This window comes from Nomascus leucogenys, chromosome 10 (genome assembly GCF_006542625.1).
Source record: "Nomascus leucogenys isolate Asia chromosome 10, Asia_NLE_v1, whole genome shotgun sequence".
Lineage (NCBI taxonomy): Eukaryota > Metazoa > Chordata > Mammalia > Primates > Hylobatidae > Nomascus > Nomascus leucogenys.
Window position 1 is genome coordinate 25598284 of NC_044390.1, and position 8054 is coordinate 25606337.

Genomic DNA, 8054 nt, shown 5'->3' on the forward strand with positions numbered 1-8054 from the left:
CTGGAGCCTTGAGCATATGCATGATAGGGAAATTCATGAGACTGAAGGAGAGTAAAGGGCTGGGCACGGTGGCTCACGCCTGTAATCCCAGCACTTTGGGAGGCCAAGGTGGGTGGATCACGGGGTCAAGAGATCAAGACCATCCTGGCCAACATGGTGAAACCCTGTCTTTACTAAAAATACAAAAATTAGCTGGGTGTGGTGGTGCGCACCTGTAGTCCCAGCTACTCTGGAGGCTGAGGCAGGATAATCGCTTGAACCTGGGAGGTGGAGGTTGCAGTGAGCTGAGATCGTGCCACTGCACTCCAGCCTGGCGACAGAGTGAGACCCCATCTCAAAAAAAAAAAAAAGTCCCAGGATTGGGGCCTGGGTCGTCTAATGTTAAGAGATCAGGAAGAGAGGAACCCAACAAAAAATAATGAAGGTTAGCCAATGAAATAGGAATAAAATAAGGAGACTGAGGCCCTAGAGAGTGAAGAAAATGTTTCTAGGAAGCAATGATTGCTGTTACCAGATAAGCACTGAGAACTGTCAACTGGATATTGCAATATAAGCAATTTAACTACAGTGATAGGGGTGAAATCCTGTTTAGATGAGAATGAGAGGGAAATAACTGGGTTTAATATAGATAATTTTTTCCAATGTTTTGCAGCAAGGCCTTGCGGGACCAGGATCCTAAAAAGAAGAGGAGCACAAAAAAAGTGAACCACACATTCAGCACCACTTTTCCCCAAAGACAATTTATAACTAGTGGCCAAGAGACTGAAAACCTGAGCAGCTATATTATCACTCACACAGGGTAGGGGATTCAAAATATTTAGCTCATGGCCTGCCTGCCAAATGGGAGGAACTGCATTAAATACCAGCTTTTTTTTTAAAGTGGGGATCCTTGAAGGGCTATTCCCTAAAAGAAAAGCATAAACCCAAAATAAGTAAGCCATCACAAAGTCTGAAATTGCTCAATCCTGAACAAGATTAAGATGATCTGTTCTTACCCTAACTCACTGTCGGATGTTAAAGTCCATCATTTTGGAAGAAGATAACATCATCCAGAGCCTAAAATTATTATAATTTTGATACACAGTGTCCAGCATTCAATCAAAAAATGACAAGGCATTCAAGGAGATAAAACCAACTAACTGTAAAAACAGAAAGGAAAAAGGATAATTAAAACAGACCCATAGAAAATTTTAATTTTTAAGTTATCTCTATTAAAGTTCAATCAGGGAAGCAGAACCAGTGTGAGTATTATGAAATAAGGAATTTATAGCAACAAGATTTGACACAATTGTGGAAGAAACTGAAGAAGTAAGGATCTGAAAGGGTGAGTTGGTGGATAAGAGAAAAGTCATGAACCAGCCCTTCTGAAGCACAGGTATAGCTGGCCAAATTGGAGCTTGTCAGGGAAATTGAGAAGCCAGGCATATCCAGTTGCTGAAGTGAGCCTGCAAAAGAAAGCTGGATGAGTTGTTTAAGGATATTGTCACTTCATTTGGTAGTGAGTCTTGGGTCATAATTGGTCAACAGGGTCTGCAGTTAGAAATAAAAGTTGGACATGGAGCAGGGAAGAACAAGGACAAATTGGAACCCACCAGCACCTCTGCAGTTGTATCTCACCACTTCTCACCACAAAGACCATCAGAGTATATTAGCTACTATTTCACTCTACCTTCCAAATCTCATGCATATTTTGATTTTGGCCAACTAATCCAAAACTAAACAGGGAATGAGATTCTTTGAAATATAGTTGCAGCTTGGCCCGGGTGCGGTGGCTCAAGCCTGTAATCCCAGCAAATTGGGAGGCCGAGGTGGGTGGATCACGAGGTCAGGAGATCAAGACCATCCTGGCTAACATGGTGAAACCCCGTCTCTACTAAAAAAAAAAAATACAAAAAATTAGCCGGGTGTGGTGGCGGGCGCCTGTAGTCCCAGCTACTCAGGAGGCTGAGGCAGGAGAATGGTGTGAACCCGGGAGGTGGAGCTTGCAGTGAGCTGAGATCATGCCACTGTACTCCAGCCTGGGCGACAGAGCAAGACTCCATCTCAAAAAAAAAAAAAAAAAAAAAAGAAATGTAGTTGCAGCTTGTCCAAGTTGACAGTACAACTGTTTTATCAGAAACAAACTTTAAAATAGCTGTGATTCACAGAAAACTAAAGGTCCAGATGGTTTCTATATTGAATTCTACCCAAAATTAAGGAAGAAATAAAACATTTTACATGCAAACTCTTCAAAAAATTAAGGAGGAGGCAGAACTTTCCAGTTCATTTTGTAAGGTCAGCATTAGCCTGATACCAAGACCTAATGGGAGACATTACAAGAAAATTACAAACCAATATCCCTCAATAACATAAATGCAAAAGTCTTCAACACTATTAACCAATATATAAAAAGGATAAATCACCATAATTAAATGTCGTTTATACTAGAATTGAGAGGTTGATTTAACATTTGATAATCAATGTAATTCATATTAACATAGTAAAGGAAATAAAATATGAGCATTTCAATAGGCCCAGAAAAAGCATTTAACAGATATAATACCCATTCGTAATGTAAAACTCTCAGCAAACTAGAAATATAAAAAACTTTCTCAATCTGATAATGTCCTCCATTAAAAACCTACACCCAACATAATGGTGAAATATTAATTGCTTTCTTCCTGAGATCAGAAACAAGTAATGGATGGTCCCCTCTTAGTCCCTTACTCATTCCATTCAGCATGGTATTGGCAGTCCTAGCTAGTGTATTAAGAAAAACAAAAAATAAATATCTGAAAGGAAAAAGTATAACTGTATTTTCAGATGACATATCGTTTGCACAAAAAATCCTAAGGAATCCACAAAACAACTACTAGAACTAAGAATGAATTCATCAAGGTCTCAGGTCAATTTCAAAAATCAATTGCATTTCTATATACTTACAAAAATGGAAAATTAAATGATTTAGGGACAACATTATTGCTTAGAAATGAAGAATTTGAGTTTATATGAGTGAGCTAAGTGCCAAAAATAGCCAAGACAATTTTGAAGACTAAGGATAAAGTGAAGTTTTACCCTAAAAACTATCAAGACATTATAAAATCATAGTATTTTAAACAATGTTGAACTCAATAACAGAAAAATAAACAATACATACAGAACTCCAAAATAGACTCAAACTTATGAGAACTTAATAAGTAGCAGATGTAACATAAATGATTAGAGAAAGAATGGTTGGAACGGTTGGTTATCTAAATAAAATAACAAATTGGATCTCTATCTCACCACACACAACATAAATTTCAGGCAAATTACAAGCCCAAATAAAAGCAAAACCTTAACATTTTAATAGAATGTGGGAGGCTATCTTTTTGATCTAATGGTAAGGTAAAAAAAATTTAAGTAAAACACAAAGATGGCCATAAAGGAAAATACTGATACAGTATATTATATTCAACTTTAAAAATTTTCTGCATAAGAAACATACACAAAAATGAAACAAGTCACATAATGGGAGAAGATATTTGAAATACATAGTACTGATTAGTTCCAAGATTAGTCCTAAAATATGAGCTATAAATATGCTAATATTGGCTGAGCACGGTAGCTCATGTCTGTAATCCCAGCACTCTGGGAGGCCGAGACGGGTGGATCACCTGAGGTCATGAGTTCATCACCAGCTTGGCCAACATGGTGAAACACCGTCTCTACTAAAAATACAAAAATTAGCTAGGCATGGTGGCACATGCCTGTAATCCCAGCTACCTGGGAGGCTGAGACAGGAGAATCGCTTGAACCTGGGAGGCGGAGGTTACAGTGAGTCAAGATTACCCCACTGCACTCCAGCCTCGGTGACAAGAGTGAAACTCCATCTCAACAACAACAAAAACAACAACAAAAAAACCAGAACGGAGCCCTCAGAAATAATACCACACATCCACAACCATCTGATCTTTGACAAACCTGACAAAAACAAGAAATGGGGAAAGGATTCCCTATTTAATAAATGGTGCTGGGAAAACTGGCTAGCCATATGTAGAAAGCTGAAACTGGATCCCTTCCTTACACCTTATACAAAAATTAATTCAAGATGGATTAAAGACTTAAATGTTAGACCTAAAACCATAAAAACCCTAGAAAAAAACCTAGGCAATACCATTCAGGACATAGGCGTGGGCAAGGACTTCATGTCTAAAACACCAAAAGCAATGGCAACAAAAGCCAAAATTGACAAATGGCATCTAATTAAACTAAAGAGCTTCTGCACAACAAAAGAAACTACCATCAGAGTGAACAGGCAACCTACAGAATGGGAGAAAATTTTTGCAATCTACCCATCTGATAAAAGGCTAATATCCAGAATCTACAAAGAACTTAAATTTACAAGAAAAAATCAAACAACTCCATCAAAAAGTGGGCAAAGGATATGAACAGACACTTCTCAAAAGAAGACATTTATGCAGCCAACAGACACGTGAAAAAATACTCTTCATCACTGGCTGTCAGAGAAATGCAAATCAAAACCACAATGAGATACCATCTCACACCAATTAGAATGGCGATTATTAAAAAGTCAGGAAACAACAGGTGCTGGAGAGGATGTGGAGAAATAGGAACACTTTTACACTGTTGGTGGGAGTGTAAACTAGTTCAACCATTGTGGAAGACAGTGTGGCGATTCCTCAAGGATATAGAACTAGAAATACCATTTATCCCAGCCATCCCATTACTGGGTATATACCCAAAGGACTATAAATCATGCTGCTATAAAGACACATGCACACGTATGTTTATTGTGGCACTACTCACAATAGCAAAGACTTGGAACCAAACCAAATCTCCATCAGTGATAGACTGGATTAAGAAAATGTGGCACATATACACAATGGAATACTACACAGCCATAAAAAGGATGAGTTCATGTCCTTTTTAGGGACAAGGATGAAGCTGGAAACCATCATTCTGAGCAAACTTTCGCAAGGACAGAAAACCAAACACTGCATGCTCTCACTCATAGGTGGGAATTGAACAATGAGAACACTTGGACACAGGGTGGGGAACATCACATACTGGGGCCTGTTGTGGGGTGGGGAGAGTGGGGAGGGAAAGCATTAGGAGATATACCTAATGTAAATGACGAGTTAATGGGTGCAGCACACCAACATAGCACATATATACATATGTAACAAACCTGCACGTTGTGCACATGCAACCTAGAACTTAAAGTATAATTTAAAAAAAACGGAATTTCCACAAAGGATATAACTGTGAGGCTGTGAAGCAACTGGAACTTTCATATATTCTTTTTTTTTTTTTTTTTAGGAGATGGAGTCTCACTCTGTCGCCCAGGCTGGAGTGCAGTGGTGCGACCTCGGCTCACTGCAAGCTCTGCCTCCCGGGTTCACGACATTCTCCTGCCTCAGCCTCCCAAGTAGCTGGGACCACAGGTGCCCGCCACCATGCCTGGCTATTTTTTTGTATTTTTAATAGAGACGGGGTTTCACTGTGTTAGCCAGGATGGTCTCGATCTCCTGACCTCATGATCCACCTGCCTCGGCCTCTCCAAGTGTTGGGATTACAGGTGTGAGCCACCACGCCTGGCTTCATATATTCTTAATGTGCATATAAACTGCCCCCGCTTCTTTGGAAAGGAATCTGGCTTTTTTTGTTGTTGGGTTTTTTTTTTTTTTGAGATGGAGTCTTGCTCTGTTGCCCAGGCTGGAGTGCAGTGGCAGGATCTCGGCTCACTGCAACCTCTGCCTCCTGGGTTCAAGTGATTCTCCTGCCTCAGCCTCCTGAGTAGCTGGGATTACATGTGCCTGCCACCATGCCTGGCTAATTTTTTGTATGTTTTTAGTAGACACGGGGTTTCACCATGTTGGCCAGGCTGGTCTCGAACTCCTGACCTCGGGTAATCCGCCTGCCTGGGCCTCCCAAAGTGCTGGGATTACAGGCGTGAGCCACCACTCCTGGCCCAAAATAATATCATATTTTACTTATAGAAACATACGTAGCAAAAATATAAAAGAACTTGTAGGAGAACGATAAAACAAAGGATAGTGATTGCTTGCTTCTGAAGAATGAAAAAGAGGCATCCAGAAAGCTTCAATAATATTATGTCCATTTCTTGAGGTTAGTGATATATGTTCAAGTTTTATATTATACTCTATTTTTTGTATGCCTGAAGTAGTTCATAGTAAATTGATGGTGCAAAATGGTGATTTTTAAACTTGCTTTTCTTTTCAGAGCCCTTTTTAAAATTAAAACTTATGTAGAATCCTAAGAACTAAAAGAGACAAGTAAATGTTCTACTAGAAGAGAGAATAGTGGGCCAGAGTTAAGTTCAGCTTGGCAATCTCTATTCTCCAACCTCATACAGAATAGCCCATGAAAAGTTTTCTAGAGTTCTAGAAATCTAGAGCTCTAAATCCTTAGAGTTCCCAGCAGCACATTTGAAAATCACTGTTCTAGAAGGGTATCTATTTGTAAAATATTGTTAATAAGAATATTAATATTAAATATTTTGATAATATACTAATATATAATTTTAATAATATTTAAATTTTTTTAATTTTAAGTTTAAAAGCAGATTATAATGCTGTGTGAAACCATTTATACGTAATAGGTGTAACATGTGTCTGCTTATGTAGTAAAAGTTCTGTAACAAGGTTACAAGAACTTTGTAGTCCAAAGCTACAGTGGTATAGTTGGATGGTGGAATTGCAGGTAATTTTACTCTTTTAATTTAACTATCTATTATTTTTTATTTTGTTATAGTGAATAAGTTTGATTTAATAAGAGAAAAACATTATTAAATTGTTAAAAGAATTAGAAATAGGGTCTCTTTTAGAGCTATAGCTGTAGAATGCTGTCCTAATCATAGGCTATTTTAAGTTCAGTGCTCTAAAGTGAAAATTATGTTACACTTTATATTTAAAAATTAACTTAGCAAGAATATCTAAGAAATTTTTGAAAAATAACAATAATGAGGATGGATGAAATGTCCCTCATCATTGTTTACAATAAAGCTACAATTCATGTAACTGGTACATGCATAGATTGACAGATTAATGAAATAGAATAAAAAGTTGAGAAATGAATCCAAATACATATGAGAATTTAGAATATGATAAACATGACATTTCAAATCCTTAGGAATGCTTATAGCTTCTGCCTAAGATCTAGAAAGCTGGAAATAATTTTTAATTTTGCTAACAACAAGAAAAAATAATGTACAAAATCATAATTTGTCTTGAACCACCCCCACTCAAGAACTGAGGTAAGGCACCAAAATAGCCTGACATTCTAAGGAAAAATAGGCACCTTCAAGAGGAGAGAAGATGAAAGCATTGATTTACCTGTGGCAGAGCATAAGAGGAAGGCAAGCCCACCATACAAGCAGGTAAGAAGCTAAAATATTTAACAAATTGCTAAAGGCTGAGTTTGTTCTAGCATGAAATCATGGAACCCTTGAGAGCCATAGACCCAAAGATGGTTTGCATCCTTTTGCTGGTTTGTTTTCACCAACTTCACTGGATACAGATGAGAAAGACAGGAGTCAGGGTGGGATTTCATAAGAAGCCTCCTTTTGTAGTATAGGCCTGGAGAGGAGAAGGGCCAGTTCTGTGGTAAACACACAAAGCTCCACCCAGACCCTTCTCCCCTAAGAAACAAAATACTTATGTTGTTAGGGTAAGGGCAGTAAACTTATCTCCCCCAGAGCACAGGTGACATACCATTTTATCTGGGAGAAATACCAAGAACAAAACCCTGCAACTCTGGAGGAGGGGAAAGAAACTATTCTGGATCCAGTCCAAGAGAGGTTTCCTGCCTTTGGGTGAGGGATACAATCACTGAGAAAACTCCACTCCTAGACCCAGAGATATAGGGTCTGACTAAGACTGAGGCTGGAGAAGGACCACAGAAAGTTATCCTGCCCTCTCTCTCCCCATCCTACCCTCTAGCAAGTGCCAACTAACAAGCACCAGGTAACAAGCAACTGAAGTCTACTTTTGGGGAAGAGGCAAGAACATGGAGAACTCTGAGGCACACATTTATAGAGAAGGTATAAAGTT